The following is a 24,908-nucleotide window of genomic DNA, read 5'->3' as shown; positions in this document are numbered from 1 at the left end:
TCCACATCTCACATTCCCCCTTATGAGACTTGTCTTGGTGCCTAGCTCTCAACTTATTTGCAGCCAAGGCAAATTTTGCAACCAGTGCAGCAATAAATACGTTACTGCCAGCAAAATACGTTACTGCCAGTAAAAATACTGTAGAGATTTTCTCAAAGGGAGGTTGGTTGGAAAAAAAGCAAAGGATGTAATTGAGGAATTTTTGTCTAGGGGATGTATATAAAGGGGCATTGTAACAAATAGTGTTGAATGTCCTCCACGTCTCCCGACTCACGGATGCAGAGTGTTTGGTACACAGGGGTGCTATTGAATCTTCCCATTAGATATGCAGAGGGCATACACTGAAAACACAAAGCTGTGAATGCTTTTTTTAAGTGGTGCCAGTGTGAGATTAATAAAGTATTGCTCCAGCCCAAAATATGTTTTATATATTGGATACCAGGATGAGTATGCCATCTGGGAAAATGAATGAATTTCCCTCCATTGGAGTCCAAATAATTTTTTTCTCTTATGAGTTGTTTGACTGTTAGAGGCAAAATTTGGTAGGGAGTCCACATTAATCCCATTATGGAGAATCTTACTGACTGAGTTTGCCCAAGAGCTTCAGGGCATAAATTTCAATTGCTCTAGGAAGCATTTTTTTAGGGAGCCTAGTATTACTCATGCTAGCCAACGTCAGCCAGTATAGAGCTAGTGCTACATGCACACTAGTTTGTAAGGAAATTAGCCCTGTTTCAGCTCTTAAAAAGGGGGCGGGTGTACCTTTGGGGACAATCAACAATGATTTCAGGAAAGTGTTCTGCATCACTTCTAATGGGAGGGCATTACTATATCCCCAAATCTCTGCACCATGCAATAATTGTGGCACAATCTTCTTTTGAAATGCCTCAGCCGTGGGGGCAACTAAACTCCCCCCCAAAAAAACTCTGGAAAACCATAATAAAGACAGAATAGAGTGAGAGGATTTCAGTTTAGCTGGCTTCCAGGACAGTTTTGACTTAAAACCCAAGCCCAGGTACTTATAATAGCATTGTTGTTCAATGAGTTTATTGTCCAAACTCCATCTGTGAGATTTTCTCCTCTTCCCAAAAATCACCACTTTAGTTTTAGAATGGTTGACTGTTAACTGCTCTTTTGTGCAAAATACATTCAACTTCCTCAGAAGTCTCCGCATCCCAATCAAGGTAGTAGAAATCAAAACAATATTGTTGGCATACAAAAGAACTGAGAGTTTGACATTCTGAATAGAAACAGGAAAATATTCTAGACCTCTGACTTAGTTCTTGAACAATGTCATTTATAAAAAAAATGAAAATAAAGGGTGCTAGGAGGCATCCCTGTCAGACTCCCCTGTCAGTAGGGATATTATCAGATAGCAACCCATTTGTTCCAAGTCTAACCCTAAGCGAAGTATGAGTATGCAGCAGTTGAATTAAAGAGAGTAGTCTTCTGTCAATATTAGTGGAGGCTAACTTTTGCCAAAGACTGTCAGCATCGCCCTTGAGCCAGTGTACCAACTGGACTCATGCACTACAGCCCCGACTGGGCTAGGCGAGCTGGGTAGCACTGCCAGAGACCTCCTTTCCCACAGGAACAGGTCACAGTGCTGTGGACTCACAGCTTGGAGCTGAGAGCACCGGATTCACTGTCTCAATTATACAGTCGTTGCGCAGCAGCGTTTTGCAGAGTCTTGCAGAGTATAAACCACTCGGAGAGCAGCTCTGTAGAGTATCTTCCTTTTATTCTATAACTACAGCTATAATACAAAACTATATACAGAGCTAAATATTCTAAGCATACATCAATGCTATTCTCTGAGTGCCTGCAGCTGCTCTTAGCAGCAATCTTATCACTAAACACGATCTCTTGCACTCACTCTCTCTCCGACACACTGACTGACTCTCTCTCTCACAGAGAGACTGACTCACTCACTTGACTAATTAAGTAGAGAGCAGTACATTACTCCTCCTCTCTGTAGAGTCAGCAGAGACCTCAGGAGATTCTCAGGAGATTCTTGGGTATGGGAGGGGTGAAATCTCCTCATCCTCCCCCATTTCATCCGACCATTCAAGAATCTTTAACATAACTGCAATTTACACACACACTCCAAAAGTTGTTCTCTGCTTACAACCTTGGTAACATATTTGCAGGTATCTCTCTCCCCCCTTATCTAAGACACTTTATCACATCATTAAACAGTTACTATAACCTCTCTGTGTCTATTAGGAAAGAGTTAAAGCATAAATCTCAACCTGTAGTTTACACAAAATACACATTGTGAATATACAAATGAATAAGCAGCTTCTAGAAAAATCTTCACACACATTTCTTCCTCTCAGATACAAATTGACATTTCTAATTAGGCAGATTTGAACAAAGCACTTTAAACACATGCTTGCTCCTTCAATCCTGATCCTTCAAATCTCAGGTAAGGAAATAAATGAAGCGTTTTGCGCTACTACTCTCAGCACACTTCATGCTAGGTTTAAAAACCCCACCAGAGTTGCATGTGACCGCAGCCTTAGCGAACTCTTCAGAAAACCTTTTCGGTGGTACACCCTTGGTGGTTCTCTCGGATCTGCGCAAAACTCTTTGATCCTCTTGTTCTGGTACTTCCTCCTCTTTGGGAGAATGGGGAGCTAAAGTATATGAAGCTGCTAAGTCTGAATCAGCGTCAGACTCACCTGAGGCTTTTGGGCTCTGATAATCTGTGCCACCATCTGGAACTACATCGGCATCAGGATTATCAAACACATCAGAACTTGCCTCCCTCTTAACTTTCTTTGCCCCTTTTGCACCATCATCACAAATGGGATGGCACTGAAAAACGGCAACTCTGTCCCATTGTGGATTGTCGTCAATACTCCTGGTCAGCCTTATGGATTTTGTGTCTGTGATCAGGACACGATAAGACCCTTTCTCATATCCTAGGAAAACACCATGTTCTCCACGCTTACTCAGTTTGTCACCCTGCGAGGTGTGCACCCAAACCTCCGACCCAAAAATTTTAAAGTGCTTCACACATGGCTTCCTTCCGTGAAGCATCTCATATGGGGTGCAATTTATACTAGACTGGTACCTCCTGTTATACACGTAACAGAAAAACGAAAGAGCTTCGGCCCAAAAAGGATTGGGCAGCCCTGAATCATGTAACAATGTTCTAATTCCTTGCTGCAGGGTCTGGTTTATTCTCTCACATAAACCATTCTGCCAGGGCGATCTGGGCGTGGCGGTCCTATGCTCAATGCCCTGTTCAGAAAGAAAAGCCTCAAACTCTTCTGAACAAAACTCTCCACCCCTGTCAGTGAAAATACAACGTACATTCTCATTATGTACATTCCTGAGCCATTTACAAAACTGATGAAACTTAGTAAAGGCTTCAGACTTTTTCTGCAGCAAATAGACCCAAACAAACCTCGAATAGGAGTCTATCAAAACCATGAAAAACCTTGAATTGCCTCTAGAGAGCGCTAGAGGCCCCACTAAGTCTGCATGAATGACTTCGTATGGTTTCTTGGCCTCTCTCCCAGACTCTGTACCTTTGGGAGCTTGCTTTGCCTTACTCTCAGCACAAGAAACACATTTCATGTGGTAGGGACATTCTTTCAGCTTCATACCCTGAACCAAATCAGGCATTTTTGCCACAGCCTGGAAATTCAAATGACCATAAACACGGTGGTAATAATGAATACATTGATCATGCAACTTCGCATTCTTATCAATAGACAAATTGCAACACTCTTTCTCAGTTGCTTCTGCAGTACCTGTACCTGAAACAAAAGGCAATTGGTACAAACCATTAACACATTTTGCATATAGAATGAGCTTGCCATCTCGACGAATTTCACAGCGAGATTTAGCAAACACCACCTTAAAACCCTGATGATCAAGCTGGGAAACACTCAACAAATTGTCCTGAATATCAGGCGCATACAGGACATTCTTAATAGTTGCATTCAGGCTCTTTAAGAACACAGTTCCCTTAGCCTCACTCGTGAGAACTGTCCCATCTGCTTGATGAATTTCTTTCTCTTGCTTCTCAAGCTGAACAAAGAGATCCTTATCTTTGGCTACGTGGTTGGAACAGCCAGAGTCGATCACAAAGAAACTCCGCCCACGTTGACTAGAGCAGCGAGAAATCAAGGCTTTTGAAGTAGCAGGTGCTTGGGGATTTCGTCCTCCTCCCCCTCTGCCTCTGAAGTTTCCCTTCTTCTTTGAAGATTTCTTGCAGCACTGGAAACTCAAATGGCCTTGTGCTCCACATGAAAAGCACCGCTTCAACTTTAGTGCTTTAAAAGCAGCAGTTTCACTTTCACCTTCCCCTGCTGAAGACTCAGGCACATTTTGAAGCACATTTTTAACAGCACAGTCCCGGCTTTCTTTAACAGCCTGTCTGTGATCCCACTCATTCAAGAGCACGCTAGACACATAATCTTCTGTTAGCCGGTCAGCAGGCATTGTAGAAATCTGGGCAGCTACTCCATCGTAAGAATCATCTAGGCTATTTATCATCAGCATTGCAAACACAGCCTCTGAAATAGCCAGGTCTCGCTGAACAAGGTCCTGTCTGAGACGCTTTAACTGAGATAGATGGCTAGGCAAATCACCACCTTTCTGCAACTGCAACCTGCACAGCTTCTTGAAGAAAATCACACTGGAACCAGCATTTTGTCTCAGATGCATATCTCTCAACTTATGCCAAACAGCTTGTGCAGTCTCTTGACCCTCTAAGTTCACCAGCAAGTGGTCTGAAACACTCAAAACAATTGTCCCTCGGGCTTTCATATCTGCAGCATGCCACTCAGCCCAATCATCATCATCCTTATCTGGAGGGTCATCTTCTATCGTGTGAAATAGCTTTTCCCTCTGTAAAAGCGCTTTCATCTTTACTTGCCAAACTGCGTAGGTTTCAGGCGTGAGGAGAGGAAAGGACAGAGCCATCTGGCCAGAATGTGCACAGGCCATGTCTGCTATTACTTAGAGCAAGACACTTCCCTCGTGCAAACACAGATAAAGCCTTGGACTTCTTCAGCCACTCTCTCCCCCACTCAGAGCGCAATTAACAGGCAAACAGGGATGCTATCTTCTTTCTTTGGCAGTCAGCAACATACCTCAAGCAGCAGCAACAGCAACAGCGGCAGCTTGAGCACTCTGCTCCAACACAGCTCTGCTTCTAGGCACCACAAATCAGTCCAGCATGCAGCCTCCGTTCCGCCGTCTAGCAATCAGCAACAGAAACCTCTGGCGACTGGGACGACTGGGATGACTGGAACAACGACTGGTCAGACGACTGGGCCCATAACCGATGTCAGCATCGCCCTTGAGCCAGTGTACCAACTGGACTCATGCACTACAGCCCCGACTGGGCTAGGCGAGCTGGGTAGCACTGCCAGAGACCTCCTTTCCCACAGGAACAGGTCACAGTGCTGTGGACTCACAGCTTGGAGCTGAGAGCACCGGATTCACTGTCTCAGTTATACAGTCGTTGCGCAGCAGCGTTTTGCAGAGTCTTGCAGAGTATAAACCACTCGGAGAGCAGCTCTGTAGAGTATCTTCCTTTTATTCTATAACTACAGCTATAATACAAAACTATATACAGAGCTAAATATTCTAAGCATACATCAATGCTATTCTCTGAGTGCCTGCAGCTGCTCTTAGCAGCAATCTTATCACTAAACACGATCTCTTGCACTCACTCTCTCTCCGACACACTGACTGACTCTCTCTCTCTCACAGAGAGACTGACTCACTCATTTGACTAATTAAGTAGAGAGCAGTACATTGCTCCTCCTCTCTGTAGAGTCAGCAGAGACCTCAGGAGATTCTCAGGAGATTCTTGGGTATGGGAGGGGTGAAATCTCCTCATAGACAGTCCCCTGTCTATCAGGTCAAAGGCAGAAGTAAGATCCACAAAAGCGGCATACAACTCTTTCTTACCATTTTGTGAGTATTTTTGGATCACATGGTGAAGGACAAAACATTGGTTTATTGTGGATTTACCCTTCATAAACCCTGATCGTTCTTCAGCAATAACCACATTTGCAGTGGCCCATGACTCCAACTTACCCAACAGATACTTTTAGTATAATTTTGACATGATACTCAGTAGGCTGATTGGTTTAAAATTCTTTGGGTCAGCCTTGGAACCATTTTTGTGAATGGGGACAACTATACTTACCCCAATCTTTGGGGAATTTTCCCATGATGACTGATATGGGTAAACAATGAAGCAAGGACTGGGGACCACCAACCTGGGTTTGATTTAAATAATTATCCAGGGAGCAGATCTTCTTCAGGAGCTTTTTTGGTAGGGAGGGAGTTAATCAAGACATTTATTTCATCATCAGTTACTGGGTTCCATTCAGGGCAGCAATATCTTTGTTATAATGGGAATTCAAGGAGGTTCCTAGGTTAGACTGAATGAAGGGAGAAGAAAAGTGGGCATGGCATTGTGCAGAGATGCTGTTGTTGTCCCTTTTGCCACCAGGGCCCAGAATCTAGTTGAATCCCTTTCCATGGAAGCGTGGTCTAACTCCATCCAAGTATGAGAGATTTGCTTTTCCATTTTTTCCTGAGTAATTTTTTATATTCTCTTAGGAGGTGTATATATTGCATATAATTTTCTAGTGAATCTTCTAATCTCAATTTCTTTATAGCTCTTGCTATAATGTTAATCTGAGTGATGCATTGTGCATCAAACCAGCCATAGTTAAGTTGTTTAACTGAATAGTTGGGTTTAGAGTTGACCACGAAAGGTCTCATTTTCCAGGACTAATTTATCAAAGATTTTCATGGGATTTGGATGAGTCAGGTTGAGTCAGATGATATAAGAAAGGAATTTATGGAAGCTTCTTTTTTTAAAAAAATAAGCTTCTTTTTAAAAATAATTATAATTATTTTTCTACCCTTTTTCTGAGGGTGGTATTGGGCTGAACTGGGATAGGAGAGATAGTTGGATTGGCATATGATCACTTTCAGGTTTGGTCAGGACTTTAAAATCGACAGTGAGATGGCTGGTTGTGAGAGGATCAAATAATCTATCACACTTCCCCCCTTTGGTCCTATGTATGTATAATGGTCAGATTCTGGGGCTTTATCTAACCCATTACATAGAAACAGATGGAATTTAAAGATGAGGGGGGGACGTGATTGGCCAGCCTCATTGATTCCCAGGTCCTTAGAGTTTCTGATAGGGAAATGATTCAATTCTTCTGGAGTTAAACCCATTTTTTCAGCCATTTTAAAATTGTTTGGGCCCACTCTGGCATTCATATCTCCTGCCAATAAAATTAACTGGTCAATAAATAATAGGAATGTAAGCACTTTGTCTAGATCAGAGCAACTAAATGCACCCTCATACTTTGAATTTCGCAGGGGACAATAAACATTAATCAAAATAAGATTCACACCATTGGGCCAATCAATTTGGAGAGTTAAAATATTACTACTAGACCCAACATCTAATTGTTGGATAGTTGGGTTAGAATTGACTGAGACCATGGTTGCTAAACCACCATGGGGTCAACCCTTAACATCAGATTTTATAGAGAGGAGAGTGTATACAGCCTAACCTGGAAGGGAGGTGAAATCTAGTGAGGACACCCAAGTTTCTTGTTGGCAGAGAATATCAAAATTTATGCAGAATTCTTTAAAATTCATATCTACTAACTTGGGGGACCACCCCACCACATTCCATGATAAGACCTTGAATGTATTGTTGATGACAGGTTGATTGTGCGGCTGGCCTGCTGAATTCCTTATTGGAGTTATAACTTCGTTGGGTTTTTTTTGTTTGGTTTTTTTTTTAAAGTATTTTTTATTAGGAATTTCAACAAAACATTTTATCAAAAAACATATCATCCTTAATTCCCCCCTATTGTGGTTCTGTTTGCATAAGCTACAAAGCAAGTCCAATCCCTCTGTGGAAGCAAAAACCCACCCTGAAAAACAAGGCAGTCCCAACCCTCCATCCACGATCCCGAAGGCTGAAGAAGCTGATTTTTCAGTCCACCCCCTGCAGAGTGGCTTGTGTTTAAGCCAGCAGCCCTTCACTCTTCATTTTATGAGGCAGGTTTTCAGAGACGGGGTCCGCTTATTCCTCCACGCCATCATCTTCCCCCACTCCACTTTGGCACCACCCCCTTATTTCAGAAGAGAAGAGCTGAAAGAAGAGATGGGGTGTGTATGGGTGTGTGTTTTTTTAAGCAAAATGATATTTGTTTGTGGGGGGGGGGAGGCTGGCAAGTTCCAAGTTTACTTCATTCTGTTTGTGGGCATTACTTTCTTGCTTATGTAATGAGGTGCTGGAAAGCTGCTTTGGAGAGGTTTGGGCCCTCCTCTCTTTCCAGCGCCCATTATTTAGGTGAAACTGCTCCTGAAACTATATTTCTACTGCCCCTCCCTCCTCTTCTCCACAGCCACTCTTCTGATAATCTACTCTCCCATCTCCATTCCTCAGTAGTAGTTTCACTTTCTCTCTCAAACTTCTTTCCAGTTCAGCATCATAGTAATAATAATCCACAGTATTCTTAATGAATTTATATGCTGCCTAATTGCCAAAGCCAGCCTCTAAGCCGCTTACAACTATAAACCCAACTACAAAATAATACATAAGCTTGTAATAAATATGCACAATAGAAGGATTTCACTGAAACATTAAAATAAGCACCAACATATAAAAATAGAGTAAAGCAAGTGCATTCAAACAGTGCAACAGTTAACAGTTAAAATAGCAATGAAAACTGTCAGGTGCTGTTGCGGTTGCTCGAGAGTAACCAGGCAGGACTCCGATCTGTCTTTTACAGGCTTTATTTTGGTGCAAACTTTTTACAGTGGAGAGCGTCATAAGTTCATGTCTGGCTCAATCGCTAGCAGAATCCGGGAGTGGTCTGTTTTTGTACCTGCCCCAACATAAAAGTTTCGTCACCCCCAGCCGTTTCTGCCCTTCCCTGCGCCTCAGACTACTGTGCAAGATGGGCAATGGCAAGGGCGTGCTTCCCTCCTCTCCGGCTTGCTCAGGCTCAGTGTTAAGGCTCTCCCTAGCATCCTCTGGCCCTTGCACCTCTTCTCCACTGGAGGTGGGGCTTTCCTCCTCGCCAGAAGAGGAACTGCTTTGCAAGATTTTCAGAGGCTCCCTGTAACACAACTGCCCTTCTATCTCTCGCCTCTGAGCCGATGGCAGTTCCCTGACAAAAACAATTACAAATTAAATATACGGTAGTAACCATAATAAGTGTTTGCATTGTGCTCAACTGTTCAGATGCTGCAGGTCTGTATTCTTTTAATCCTTACAACACCCCGTTGTATGCCAAGAGGCAAAAAACATGAGTAAACTGAATCAAGGCTTTAACAAACCAATAAGCATAGTTAAGTATATTATAGCAACTCTGGTTTTGTTCTTATTTGATAAACAAGCTCCCACCCAGAGTTTCAACTTTTTAATGACAGGGTTTCTGTACCATTAACAGTCTGATGACAGGCAGAATTCAGAAGTCAAACTGCTGGAAATAGGTCTGTGCTGTATACTGATATATCGTCCAAATCAATATTAAATCCACATCGCTATAACAGTATAAAATAAATTGAGCAGGCAATAGATCGCAAATCACAGCCTTCAAACTCCAGGGGGTGATATAATTGTGAGACCTCTGACTGATTGACTGCCTACCTTCCCTTTCAGTTTCCCCTCTGATGGCAGAACAGTCACACTCCTAGCTTCAGCAGTTATCCGTCTCCCCTCTAAGACTGCTTCACCATCTGCAAGGCAGTATGTAGGAAGGCAAAAGGGAGAGCTTCAGCGTCTCACCAGTTTGGCTGAATTGTTCTGCAGAGAAACTGCAGGCTCATTTGCAGGCATGCAGACCAGCCAAAGCTGAGGCAGAACCCCAGCTCCTACCTTTTTATTATTATTATTTAATCATTTTTTCACTGCAAACAACAACCGCAAAAGACACATACTACAAAAACCATAATAACACTAATAACACAATTTGAAAATTCAGTTTCGGATACACTGATATACCTATGACTACACCTTTTTAACAATATTTTCCCACCACTCTCTCCTCCTCTCCAAACAAAGCAAAACATATGATTTTGGGGTTAATATGCATAGAAAGAAGACAAATAAGCTTATTTCAGGTTTATTTCACTGCGTTGCGTGTTTTTTGGGTGTGATTGCATATTCACCCTAAAAACGCAAAATGAAGTGAAGTACGCCCAAACAAAGCAAATTAATTGTTGTTTGGGTCAATATGCCTAGAAAGAAGCTGAAAAAAGCATTGTTAGGGCTTATTTCACTTCATTTCATGCTTTTTGGGAGTGCATGCATATTCACTCAAAAAACGCAAAACAAAGTAAAGGAAGCCCAAACAAAGCAAAACACGTGTTTTTTTGTGTCAATATGCATAGAAAGAAGACAAATAAGCTTTGTTTGGGCTTATTTCACTTCGTTTCGTGCTTTTAGGTTGTGCATGCATATTCACCCTAAAAACGCAAAACAAAGTGAAGTAAGTCCAAACAAAGCAAAACATGTGATTTTTGGGTTACTATGCATAGAAAGAAGACAAATAAGCTTATTTCAGGTTTCTTTCACTGTGTTGCGTGTTTTTTGGGTGTGCATACATATTCACACAAAAAACACAAAAGGAAGTGAAATAAACCTAAAAAAAGAATAGCATGTGTTTTGGGGGTGAAAATGCATAGAAAGAAGACGAATAAGCTTTGTTTGGGCTTATTTCAGTTCATTTCGCGTTTTTTCGGTGTGCATGGACATTCACCCTAAAAACGCAAAATGTTATGTATGCCCGCGTGGTTGCTCAAGAGCAATTAGGCAAGACTCCCCAATGGTCTTTTCAAGGCTTTATTATCTGTCCAAAATGTTCACAATGCAGATCAAGTCAATTCCATGTCTGCTCAGTCGCTAACAGAATCGGGGAGTGGGCGGACCTTAAACTTTCCCCAGCAGAGCAGTTTTTTGACCCCCATCCTATGCCTCCCCTCTCTGCACGTAAGCCATCTGCGCAGAGAGGGCAGGGGCAAAGAGGGACCTGCTACCCCCCCCTTTGCTCAGGTTTGGTGTTGCAGCTCTCCCTTGCATCTTCCGAGCCCTGCATCCCTTCCCCACTGGAGGCATGGCTTCGCTCCTCCCCGGAGGACGAGCTGCTTTTCATGATCATTGGCGGCTCCCTGTAACCCAACAGCCCTTCCACCTCCTGCCTCTGAGCTGATGGCAGTTCCCTGACATCCACCCCCCCTCCAGACCCCCCTCCGCGTTGGTGGGGTCTCTAACAGCCTCTCCCTCCTGGCCGTCAGTAGGAGAGGGAAGAAAACCCCAGAAAGAATGGTCGTCGTCCTCCATGGATTCAAAAACTGCTTCCCATCTTCCCGTGTTTCTCCTAGCCAACAGGAAGTCCCAGTCAGATTCCTCCCTCTCAGACAACCCCCTGACCTCGTCCCGGGGTCCCTCCTCCTCCCCTGAGCATGGAAAGCCTACGAAGTCCCCCTCATCGTCAGTGGGTCCGAACACTTTGTTAAAGAACCTCCCTTGGGGTTTTGGCTTGTGTGGGAACAGAGCATGGAACTCCTCGACCAGATATTCTTCTGTGATGGAGCCTGCGAGAACCCACGTGTTTTCTGAGCTGGGTTCCCCCTCCCAGGCCACCAAGTACTCTATCTGGTGCCCTCTCTACGAGTGGATGAGTGGGACCCCTTCGTCCCTTTCCGTAGAGCTGTGCCCCTCCCTGTAAGGCAAAAGTAAGGACCTATGAAACACCGGATGTATTCTCATGCTGTCCGGCAGTTTTAGCTTGAACGCCACTGGGTTGACCTGATGGATTACCTCAAAGAGCCCCAGCAGTTTAGGCTGCAGTTTTCTGCAAACCCCCCGTAAGGGCAACCCCTGAGACGACAACCACACCGTGTCCCCCACCTGTATGACCTCTCCTGGCTTGCGATGCCTGTCCGCCTGCTTTTTATATACTTCTTTAGCTCTTTCCAGGTTTAATTGTAGCTGCTGGTGCAAAGCCTCCATCTGTTCTGCAAACTGCTCTGCCGCCGGAACACTCCATTCCTCCTCCCTGTTGGGTGTAGTGAAGGGTTAACCTTCTATGCCTCGAGCCTGAAAGGTGGGGCTTACAAGGGAAGTAAGCCAGGACGTGATGAAAGCAGCTTGGAATGCTGTGAGCTGAGTGGAAATCGAAAGCAGTCTGTTACGACGCTGCAAGCAGAGAGAGAAGATACAGCTTAACTCAGATGGAAGTTGGAGTTTGTAAATACGTTATTTTGTTTCAATAAAGAGACTTTAGGACAGAAGAAACGTTTGGGACTGATTTACTGCTCTTTCGTCACATGACCGCTGTGCAACTTTGCTAATTGCTAATTGCTTTACGACCTGCAGAGGCTCGCAGGGGGAAGCGTGCTGGACGCCGAACAATAAAGCAATAAACATATTCAAGAGGTTATGGACGGTCAACGCGAAGCGTGTGAGAAAGGGCTTTGAAGTCTTTAAAAGAAAATGTGGATGCTCATCTAGTGCCAGTTGTCCTGGGTGCAAGAAGGCCAGAGGCCGCTTGGCAATCACTCCGAGAGGCTTGTGAAGCTGGGGTGGGAAGAACAACTGTTCCGTAGCCTTGACTGGAGATCGTGTGGTCATCCGCCTGGTGAATCGCACCTTCCTGAGGTGTAAAAGACACGAACAGTCGCTTATTGTTGCATAAATGGTGCGTTGCACCCGTATCCACCACGAAGAAAGATCTAGACGTCTTCTGGACCTTTGCAACCTTTGGAGTGAAGCGTGAGACCATTGCCTTGTGCTGCGTTGTCCTGGACACCGGACCTTTGCCTTTGCCTTTTCCACGCGATGAGCTTTCGCTGCGCTGCTCTGTCTTGGCCCTGGGAAATCTGCATTCCCTCTTCATATGGCCTAGACGTCCACACGAGTAGCATTTTACTGCCTTCAAAGCTTTGGCGCCATCTGGTGGTTCCACTGCATTCTGGGATGACGTCTGTGAAGACTCCCCCTTACCCATGCAGCTAGCATAGTAGAACAAAGAAGCACCAGCTTCTGTCCTCAAATGAGAATCTCTGAAAGTGTCCCAAATTTCTCTGGCTGAGGTCTTATCACGCAACAGACAGAGCTCTTCTGGGGAGACTATCAATGTAAGAGTTCCCCTTGCTTTGGAATCCTTAGCTGCCCATTCATCTGATATTGGAGCTGGGGGATTGTCTGTAATAACTGTAAACAGACCTTCTTTTCGCAGAAGAGCCTCTGCGTAGAGTACCCACTCCCCATAATTCTTATTGAGCTTTGGAATCCCAAAAGCATCCCAAAGGGCCGCCATGACTCTGGCATTAGCCTTCTGCGTCATTAAATCAAGCTGCTTTAAACAAGCTGCGTCTGTGTTTACTGCAGCTTCCAATAGCACTCTGCAAAAGCACTTTCGCTTTTCAAGCCTCCCAAACCTGTGAGCCTGTGCCACGGCAAACGGCTTTAATAGTTCAAAGTCCAGCCATAAAGCTATTAATTAGGAGCTGGCAGGCTGCCCGGAGCATGAGCACATACCTCTCATCAATCATCTTGACGCGCAGATAACATCCGATCCGTCCCTCTGCCGCTGCTGGCATTCTGATCCTTTGTTTCTTTGTTCCTTTGCCAGCGACCATTCTTCAGTTTGATTGCGTTTTTCTGGGCCTGGAACCAAAAAAAAATGTGAGGTTTTGACCAGCTTCGGCCCATCTGAAGCTGAAGCTGATACAGGCTCGTCTTATCTGGAGCCCAAGCAGAGCGTCGTCACACACACAGCGGAAGGATAAGCAGTATCTGCCACATTCTTAACTTTTTTTACACTTCTATGCTGAGAGAATACAAACATGCATCTTGCCTCTGCGAGTGCAGAGAAGCAACACCTCTCGGAAACAAAGAACACCGAGAGAACAGTGAAAAACAGGAAACCAGTGAACGTCACATCCAGTCTCGCATTCCCGTGGGAACCCAACAGTAACTCTGACTGTGGAATGCAAAACAAAGCCTTGTGACTGCATTTGCTGCTCAGTGAGGGAAATAGAAACCAACAGGAAGCAAGGGCCGAGACGTGGCTGCCCCAAGGAAAGAGAGGCAAGATGGCGCCGGCCACATTCTTGAGAGCCAATGCACAGCTGGGAGGAGCTGGGAGCCCCCACAGGGGGGCGAAGGGACTGTTGCTGTTGCAGGCAATGCAGCTGGTGCTTTTGCTGAGCCTGGGAGCTGTATGGATGCTGCAACGTGTCTGTGTGAGGAGGCAGGAGAGAGGCCAAGAGTTGGGAGCCCCATACCCATCAGAGGGGGTGCAGGCAAACGTCCTGGAAGCCCCGTGAGGAGTGGGGGGGCAGTGAGCAGTGAAAGCTCAGAGACGCCTCTTTCTCCAAAAGCTGCCAAGAGTTGTTTACAGTGTGAGCTGGAGTCAAGTCGTGCGAAGCTGAATTCAGCTAAAGGCTTCAAGGTTGGCCACCTGGAGCAAACAAAGATAAGAGCTTCAGAGCTGCATGAGAATGCTGAGACAAGTCCAGTCTCCAAGGCAACTGAGAGAGTTGCATCTACGGAAGCTGTGAAGGTTGTGGGCAAGTCTCCCTGCCGGGGGGGGGAGTCTGTTGCTGTGACAACCAGAGAGGACATCTGCAGAGGCCCCAAGGAGGGGGGTAGCGAGGAGATTGTTGCCCTGGTGACCCAGGAATGTCAACAACAAGACTTTCTTACTGTTGTCATCGACTCTGGAGCCACAAACACGCTAGTGCCATCTAGTGGCCGTTTAAGAAATTGCAGGACAGTAAAAACTGATAGGTTTGTGACGATCGCGGATGGAAGCAGAAGAAGACTAACCGAGACAGGCTTTTTCTTCTGTCCCTTTCTTAAGCATGAAGTCAAAGCTTATGCAGTGCCCGGTTTAACTAACTGTTAAGTGTGCAAGATTTACTCACTGATGGTTATCATGTGTCTTTTGCAGGTACCAAATGTGAATTTTCCAAGGATGGGAAACACGTGTACACAGTGCAGTCTAAAGGCAATTTGTTTGTTGTAAATGTGCCTTTGTCAACAGAAGAGGATGACACCAAAGATGCGAAGGGGCAATGTGTGAATGTAGCGCCCCACCATGGTTGTTCGCATATTTGGCACAGGCGCTTCGCCCATCTGAATTGGGGGTATCTTAAGAAAGCACCAGAACTGACACAAGGGTGCAAATTTAATACTTGTGACAAATTTTTAGACTGCAATGCATGTAAACAGGCGAAAATTGTGACATGCTCCTATCCAAAGTCAGAGAGACAGACCACACAACCCTTTGAATTAATTCATGCAGATCTGTGTGGACCCATGCCAGTTGAGTCACTGGGGGGATCAAAGTATTCTCTGCTTCTGGTTGATGATTTTTCGAGGTCTGCTTGGACCTTTGCTCTGAAAACGAAAAGGGAGGCGGCTAAAATGATCAGGGATTGGATCACCGCAGTTGAGGTAACCTTTTCCACCAAAGTGCATGGCTTTCAAAGTGACAGAGGTGTTGAGTTCACTGGTTCTGCTTTACAGGATTTCTTCAGGAAGAAGGGAATTAGCCACAGACTGTCCGCTCCTTACTCTCCGCAACAGAATGGGCTGGCAGAGAGAAAGAACAGGACGGTGGAGGAAGCTGTGTCTGCGATCCTGTGGGACGCAGGGCTACCCCAGAAATATTGGTCTGAGGCCTGGAGATTTGTGGTTCATACGCAGAATAGAGTGTACAACTCTAGTGTAGGAAATACACCTTATTTCTTGCTGCATGGAAAGAAGCCTAAGGTACACTACCTTTGTGTGTTTGGTTGTGAGGCCTGGGTGCTTATTCCAAAGGCTCTACGCAAGAAAGGTGAGCCAAGATCTAAAAGAATGATCTTTGTAGGGTATGAGCCTGGCTCAAAGGCCTGGTGGTTTGCGTACCCAAGTGGAAACCAGTCAAAGTTGGTTATCAGCAATAGCGCTGAGTTCTGTGAGCAAGCCGGGTGGAAACGTCTGCACGCTAATCCAGACGTGATTCCACAGCCGTTCTATGACTCAGACGTTGAGGAGGAAGAGGAACTTGTTGCTGGGGACCACGGTCCAGAGCAACAGGGTCCACCACAGGGACAGAGTCCAAGGCAGGGACAGCTCAGGATCCCTCAGAGGAGGGAACCTAGAACACCTCCTCAGGCAAGTGTCAAGTCTGAGCCCAAGAGTGAGCCTTCCTCACCTGCTGGACCAGCTGTAAGGCCCAAGAGGCGCAGCAGGTCAGAGGGGGAAGACACTGAAGTTGAGGATGATTTAGCTGGACCCAGTGAAGCAGTAGGGTCACCAGGATTCACACTGAGGAGATCAGCGAGGACGAGGCGGCCTCCTGATCGGTATGACGCTTCAGGCGTCTGGGTAGGTTCAGCCAGATGTGAACCTGAATCCTTTGAAGATATTCAGAGTTTACCTGAGGAAGAAGCAGGTAAGTGACACAGGGCAATGGACAAAGAGATGAAGTCCATGGAAGACCTAGGTGTGTTCTCAGTCACAGAGTTGCCACCGGGAAAGCAGGCTGTGAGTTGCAGGTGGGTTTACCACTTGAAACCCACTGACACTGGAGAGCCACAGTACAAAGCAAGATTAGTTGCTCGAGGATTCACTCAGAGAAAGGGAATACACTTCACGGAGGTGTATTCGCCAATGTCACGAGCGGAGACTTTGAGAATGCTTTTAGCTTGTGCAGCACAGAGAGGCTGGAAGGTAAACCACTTTGATGTGGATGTTGCCTACCTAAACTCAGATCTCCAGGAGGAGCTGTACATGATTCCTCCTCCGGGGTTTGAGAACTTGAGGCAGGGTGTTGTGTGGAGATTGACGTAATCCATAGATGGATTTGTGCAATCTGCCAGAAACTGGAACATGTGCCTGAATGAAGCCTTAGAAGAGCTAGGTTTCAGAAGAAGTGTTGCTGATAGTTGCCTTTATTTGTGAGGACCAGGTGCAACACAAGAGTATTTGCAGATTTGGGTTGATGATTTGTTATACTTCTCAGAGACAGGTGAACAGGCAGAGAGGTTTGCCAGAAAGCTAGGTAAACAGTTCAAGCTTAAGCAGCTTGGTGCTGTCAAAACTTATCTAGGTGTCAGTGTTGACCGAGCACAGGATGGAAGCTTCTTGCTCAGCCAGAGAGGCAAAATTGAGCAACTGCTTCAGAAGTTCAGGATGAGTGATTGTGCAGGAGTGAGAAGTCCTATGGAGACTAGTTTTGTGAAGGACAGCCAGCAAGTAGAACACGCTGTGTTCGAAAATGCTGAAGTGTTTCAGTCAGCCCTAGGGAGTTTGCTGTACTTGTCCCAGTGGAGCAGACCTGATATAGCGTTTGCTGTCAATCTGCTCAGCAGGGAAGCTTCAAACCCTAGTGTGCAAGCCTGGAATGGCATCAAGAGAGTTCTGAGGTATTTGCAGGAAACCAAAGACTTTTGTCTTAGGTTGCCAGCACAAGGAGAAGTCAAACTGACTTGTTTTGTGGACTCGGACTGGGCTAATCTTGAGGATCGCAAGTCTGTGTCTGGCCTAGTGGTGAAGTTTGGAAACTCAGTAGTTGGATGGAGGTCCAAGAAGCAAAGTCTTATAGCGCTCTCATCCACTGAGGCTGAGTTCAGTGCTCTTTCAGAGGTATGCAGAGAAGTAGAGTTCTATGCTTGCTTGGTGCAGGAACTCTGTGGAGTGGATTGTCTACCGATTCGTGTTTTCGAGGACAATCAACCATGCCTGCGTTTGGCAGAGACAGGTCAGTTCAAGGCCAGAACTAAACACCTAGACATTTGCTTCCAGAATGTGTGCCAGAGTGTTCAGGAGGGATTAGTTGCACTGAAGTATTGTCCCTCTGCCAAGAACCTAGCTGATGGGTTCACGAAGCCACTCTCCTTCCAAAGATATGGAGAGTTTTGCGAAGGTCTGGGTTTGGGACGACCAAGGGTCGATTGTCCCCTCAGGCGCGAGACAAGAGGGGGTGTTGGGTGTAGAGAAGGGTTAACCTTCTATGCCTCGAGCCTGAGAGGTGGGGCTTACAAGAGAAGTAAGCCAGGACGTGACGAAAGCAGCTTGGAATGCTGTGAGCTGAGTGGAAATCGAAAGCAGTCTGTTTCGACGCTGCAAGCAGAGAGAGAAGATGCAGCTTAACTCAGATGGAAGTTGGAGTTTGTAAATACGTTATTTTGTTTCAATAAAGAGACTTTAGGACAGAAGAAACGTTTGGGACTGATTTACTGCTCTTTCGTCACACGACCGCTGTGCAACTTTGCTAATTGCTAATTGCTTTATGACCTGCAGAGGCTCGCAGGGGGAAGCGTGCTGGACGCCGAACAATAAAGCAATAAACCTATTCAAGACTCCCCCCATCCTGGAAAATCCCTGGGGTGACACCGATAGTTGGCCATAAAGGGACTCATCCCTGTGGACACATGTTCAGCATTATTGTATGCAAAATCAGCCAGCACTAATTTCTACATCCAATCATTCTGCCTCTGACTGATGTAGCAGTGTAAGTACTGCTGCAATATGGCGTTCGCTCTCTCGGCCTGCCCGTTGGTTTCCGGGTGTCTTGCCGTCGAGAAGCTCACCTCTACCTGTAATAAGCTCATGAGTTTACGCCAGAACCGTGAGGTGAACTGTCTTCCGTGATCGGAGACCACCCTCGATGGGAGCCTGTGCAGTCGAAAAACGTGGTCCACGAACTGCTTGGCAGTCTCCTCGGCTGTCACCACATGGGAGCATGCCACGAAATGACACATTTTGGTCAGCTGATTGACCACCACCATCACTGCCATCTTACCTCTTGACCTGGGCAGAACTGTCATAAAATCTATGGACACCACCTCCCAGGGCCTCCCTGGTGTCAGTAAGGGTTCCAGTAATCCCGCCGGTGCTGCTCTTGGCCCTTTGGCCCTCTGACACCTGTCACACCCTCGGACATATTCCTGTACATCCTCCCTTACCTTGGGCCACCAGAACTGCCTGGTGACTAGTAACATGGTCTTATGTTGCCCAAAATACCCAGCTGTGGGGTTGTCATGGAGCTGTCTTAGGATCTTGACCCTCAGTGGCTCTCCCGGTACATATAGTGCCCCTTTGTAGTACAAGAGCCCTCTTTTCTCCTCGAAACCCCCATTTCCCCCCTTTCCATCTCTAAGTTCCCTAATTTTAGTCTGAGCAAACTCATCGTCTCTGGTGAGGCCAACCCATTCCTCCTCCCCTGTCAGTGCTCCCCCACATGACCATCTGTCCACATGACCATCTGTCCTCTTGGAACATTTGTCTGGCCACAGGCGGTCCTTCCCCTTCCATGTACTCCAGCTTCCTGGAAAGTGCATCTGCTCTCATTTCTCTCCCCCCCCCCCCGCCGCCGCCGGGACGTACTGTATCTTAAAGTTATATTGTGAGAAGGCCTCCAAACATCTGACTTGTCTCTGGTTGAGCACGCATGCTGTCCACCAGTATTCCAGGTTCTTGTGGTCCGTTCGGACCTGGTTATGGTGCTGCGCCCCGATCAAAAAGTGTCTCCACTGCCTAAAAGCCATGTATATGGCTAGCAACTCTTTGTCATAAATAGTGTAATTTTGCTCTGATTTGCTCAGCTTCTGGGAGAAAAAGGCACAAGGCCTCCAGTCCTCCCCCGGGCCTTGCTGCAACAGCACTGCTCCGATGGCTCGGTTGGAAGCATCTGTCTCCACCCTCAAAGGCTTCCCAGGATCCATGTGCAGCAGCTGCTCCTCTGATGCAAAGGCCTTTTTCAGACTTTCAAAGGCCTGCTGTGCTTCCCTGGTCCACACAAACTTCTTCTTGCCACTGAGACAATCAGTTATTGGTGTGGTTAGGTGCGCAAAGTCCTTAATAAAGTTCTTGTAGAAGTTGCTGAACCCCAGGAACTGCTGCACATCCTTCTTTGTCTTGGGGCTCTTCCAGTCCAGCACTGCTTTCACCTTCTCCGGGTCCATGGCCAACCCCTTGTCCGACAGTCGGTACCCCAGGAACTCGACCTCACAAGCATGGAATTGGCATTTTTCCAGCTTGACCCACATCTGATGCTTCTTCAATCTCTCCAGCACCTGCCTGACGTCTTCCACGTGTTGTGCTTCATTCTCTGAGAAGATTAAAACGTCATCCAAAAAGGCCATGCAATTCTTGTACAGCAGGGGGCCCAACACGTGGTGCATAAAGGCTTGAAAGCAGGCAGATCCCAATTACAATCCAAACGGCATGACGAGATATTCAAATGCCCTAAGGGGGGTGAACATGCTCGTATTCCATTTGTCTCCCTCTCGCACCCTAATCAGGTTGTAGGTCCCCTGAGGTCCAGCTTGGTAAAAAAATTCCCCCTGCCTCACTCATGCCAAAACTAAGAGAGTCTGTGTACTGGTCCAGTAAACGCTTCCACTGCGCAACCAGCAACAGTTCTCTTTGCAGAGCATTAATTAAGTCCAGTGCAGAGATTCTTGTTGCAGTACAAGCTTCAGAGTCTCAGCAGCAAAGAAATAACGACACAGGGAAGCCTGTCTTTCCAAAGACAGGTTTATTGCAGAAAGATAACAGAAACACCTCCGGAGCTTTCAGACATTTTTGCTTCACGCCCCACAGGCAGAGAAAACAAACACTCTTTATATACTGAGCAACTTAACAACTTAACGAGCTTGACTACTTAAAGTCACATGACATTGCTAACTTGCCAGCGTCTTAGGTTTCACACCCTAACACCCCCTCTCGCTGGCAACACAAAAACAAAATTACTTCAGACCCATTTCTTCACAAAAGTTTTCATGCCGCTGAAACCCAAGCGGTTTTGTAAAACCATCAGCTTGATTTTCATGACTGGGACAGTAATTTAATTTAACAATTCCTGCTTTTACCGTTTGACAAACATTTTGAAAGCGGATATCCAAATGTTTTGTACGACCTTTAAACTGCCCATTTTGTGCTAACTTAAGACACGGTTGATTATCACCCCATACAGTGATTGGAGTGATGGCCTTTTCATACATCTCTTGTGCCAAGCATTTGTAAAATTCTAGATCTCTGCATAACTCAGATAAGGCACAGAACTCAGCTTCTGTTGACGACAAAGCAATCAGGTTCTGTTTCTTGGATCTCCACCCAATCAGAGAGTTACCAAATTTTATTACACAGCCAGACACTTATTTTCTATCCTTTAAATTTACCCAATCACTATCTGCCCAACAAGTAATCTGTGCTTGTCCTTCAGAAGATAATTCAAGGCAAAAATCTTTGGTGTATTGTAAATATCTTAACACTCTTTGAATTCCTTTCCATGCATTTACACTAGGTTTTGAAGCTTCTCTGCTGAGTAAGTTAACAGCGTAAGCAATGTCTGGTCTACTCCATTGCGAAAGATGAAGTAAGCTTCCCAGTGCTGACTGAGATTTCAGCACACTTGAATTCAGCACTATCCTTGAACTCATTGTCTTTTACAAAACCCATTTCCATTGGTGTTCTAACACCTGCACACTCCGTCATGCCAAACTTTTTCAACATTTGCAATATCTTGCCTTTTTGATTCAGTAGAAAACTGCCATTTTTGGTCCTATCTATCTGAACACCAAGACAGACCTTCACATCACCAAGATTCTTAACTTTGAAGTGTTTATTTAACTCTTTGGCTAGTTTTTTTACTTGTTATTGTGTCTTTGAAGTATAAATCAGGTCATCTACATAAACAAGCAAAGATTCTTGAGCATCTCCTGAACCTCTGAAATATAAGCAATTGTCAGCCTTGCTCCTGCTAAAACCAATGCCTACCAAAACGTCATTCAAACACTCATTCCAATTATGAGCAGATTGCTTGAGTCCATAAATAGATTTATGTAGTTTCCATACCTGATTTGATTTACCAACTTTCAATCCTGGCGGTAGCTCCATATAGAGCTCTTCAGCCAAGTCTGAATGAAGATAAGCTGTAGAGACATCAAATTGATTCACTTTGAACCCTTTCTGAGCAGCAACTGCTAATAGTGCCCGAAGAGTTTCACTCCTTGAAGTGGGTGCATAGACTTCGGAATAATGTAACCCCTTTCTTTGTGTAAAACCTCGAGCTACAAGCCTTGCTTTGTACTCTGGTTTCCCCGTCGCTGTTGTCTTTATCCTGTACACCCACCTACAACTTACTGCCTTGGTACCTTCTGGCAGTTTGGTGATGGAAAACACACCCAGTTCTTTCATAGAATTCAACTCTTTTTGCATGGCCTCACGCCACCTACTGGCCTCCTCCTGGGGTAATTGCTCAACCTCCTCAAAACTTTCCAACCATCCTGTTCACAAAATTCCGCACTTCTGCTGATTGTGATTTTTGTTTGATTGCCTTCTACATTCACAAATCTCCAACCTTTTGTGTTTGCTTGATAACCACAGAAAAGCATTTCTTTAGATCTAGGATCGCCTTTCCTACGTTGTGCCCTAGGCACCAGCACATAAGGACAACATCCAAAAACTCTTAGATGATCAATTTTTGGTTTTTTTCCAAATAGCATGAAGTAAGGAGTGTTGCCTACTGTGCTATTGTACACTCTGTTAAAAGTATAATTCGCATACAGTGCAGCCTCAGCCCAAAACCGCTGTGGAAGTCCAGAATCAAACAGCAAAGCAGCAATGGCTTCCTGTAATGTTCGAAATTTTCTTTCGGCAACTGCATTCTCCTGTGGTGAATAGGGATTGGTAAGTCTATGAACTATACCTTTCCTTTTTAACCACGTCTCCAGCGTGTGGTTCACATATTCCCCACCACGATCTGATTGTATTTTACGCACCCTGGTGTCAAATTTACATTCGACTTCTTCAATCCAATCCATCAGGATGGAAGCTGCTTGTGATTTTTCTTTCAGAAAGAAAACCCAACTAGCCCTTGAAAAATCATCCACCAAAATTTGCATAAATCTCGCACCTCCAAGAGATTTGACTGGCATAGGGCCACACACGTCTGTATGCACAAGTTCAAAGGGTTTCTTGCTTACTCTATCAGATCTAGGATAGTTACATGTCTTAACCTTAGCATGTTTACAAGCACAACAATCCAGAAAATTTGGACAGGGTTTAATGTTACACTCCTCAGCTAAATCTGGCATCTTGCTTACATACTTAAAGCATATATGAGCTAACCTTCTGTGTAGTAGATGTGCACAACCTATATGAGGAGCCTTATTTACACACTTAGCTTGTGCTTCACCTGTTGAACATCTACCTGCTGCTAACTGCTCTTCATCCAAAACAAAAAGCCCATCCTCACAGGGAATTTTAACTAGCTCCTTCCCCTGTTTCGAAATGGTGCACACATCATTTTCAAACTCAACCCTAAAACCACTTTTTACCAGGCATTCTTCATTCCTGGAAGAACGAAAACAGGAAGGTTAGTTTGCAAACAATTAACATAAATTGTGCCTTTAAGGTTCATTTCTCGTTTACTATTGTCTGCTATAGTCACAGTTTGTGCAACTGGCAATGTCTTGCAGTTCATCAAGCTGCCACTAGATGTCGCTGGAACTAAACTGTGACTTGCTCCACTGTCAATTATCCACTTCAAGGTTTGTTGGCTCCTTTTAGGACTCTGTTGTGCTGCCATTGCAGATAGTCCCTTATCAGCACCTGCTCCCCCTCTGGATCGTTGATTCTTGTAGTTCTCACTTCGTCTTCCCCTGTAGCTCCGGAAACTGACCTTGGACTGTTGAAATTCCTGTTGCTTTTCTGGACACTTTGCTATCAAATGAAACCTGCTGCCACATCGAAAACATGACTTGCTGGCCATAGCAGACACTTGTGAGGCTTCCTTACAGCTCTGCCTGCTAGTTCCCCCACGCTGGGAATTATCTGAACATCCAACCCTTGGGGTATTTGAATTATCAATACTGTCAGAGCTGCCCGAGGTCCCAGCTCACAAAGGACCAACGCCAGTTCTTGTTATATACAAAAGTCTTTATTGAAGTTCAGTTTCCATTTCAAAGCCGCGGCGCGCAGCTCTACATCTTGAACTCTAGACCGCTGAAGCTCCGTCTGAATCTCCTCCCCCCAGACACCAGTTTAAGACTCTAGCCTTGCTCCACCTCTTCCTTTGCTCTTTCCTCCTCTGGGTCCGCTTGTCCGCTGAGGTCTTCCCCTTTCTAGACTCTTCTGACGCTGAGTCCCCTGAGTCTTCCCCCTGCCTCCGGCGGGCTTTAGGACCTGGTTCCCAATCCGGGTTTTCTGCTGTCCCGCGCGCCTGTACATTCGAACTTGGTGCGCGCGCCCAGCCGGCAACCTTTCTCCTGACCATTTCACTGCTCCTGTCACTGCTTCCCCCCTCGGGGGGGGGGGTAGCTGGACCTGACTTCCCCTCCGTTCCCTCACTCTGCGATAGAGGCGTGGCCAGCCCTGACTCATCCTCTCTCCCTACTGGAGGAGACGCTGGCCCTGATTCGTGGGACTCTTCCCCCCCACTCCGCTCTGGTGGGGGAACTGGTTCTGATCTCCCGCTGCTGCTTTGGGAGTCCCCGCTGGCCCCTTGCTTCTGGTGTGTCCCCCCTGGGACCCCCCTTGCCCTGGCCATCGGCGCCCCCCTCTGGGAATCTTCTGAATCGCTGGAGAAGCTCATGGAATCTCTCGGGCCACTGTCATACTCCCCTACGCTGCCCTCAGATTCCTCCCCTTCGCTCTCCGTTTCCTCTCTCCCCTGTGTCTCTGCTCCTGAGCCCCTGACAAATACGTTTTCGATGATGTTGATATTCTTGCTCACACAATCTACCAGTCACATAATTCATATTCAGCTGGTCCTCTGGCAAAACTTGTAAAGTTAGTACTAAGTTTTCAAACCCTGCATGCAGGCTGCTAAGCAGAGTATAAACTTTAATATTTTCAGGAAAATTCACACCTAGAGATGACAGTC

The sequence above is a fragment of the Podarcis erhardii genome (genome assembly GCF_964252035.2).
Source record: "Podarcis erhardii genome assembly, chromosome: W".
NCBI lineage: Eukaryota > Metazoa > Chordata > Lepidosauria > Squamata > Lacertidae > Podarcis > Podarcis erhardii.
Note: the sequence above shows the minus strand (reverse complement) of the source record.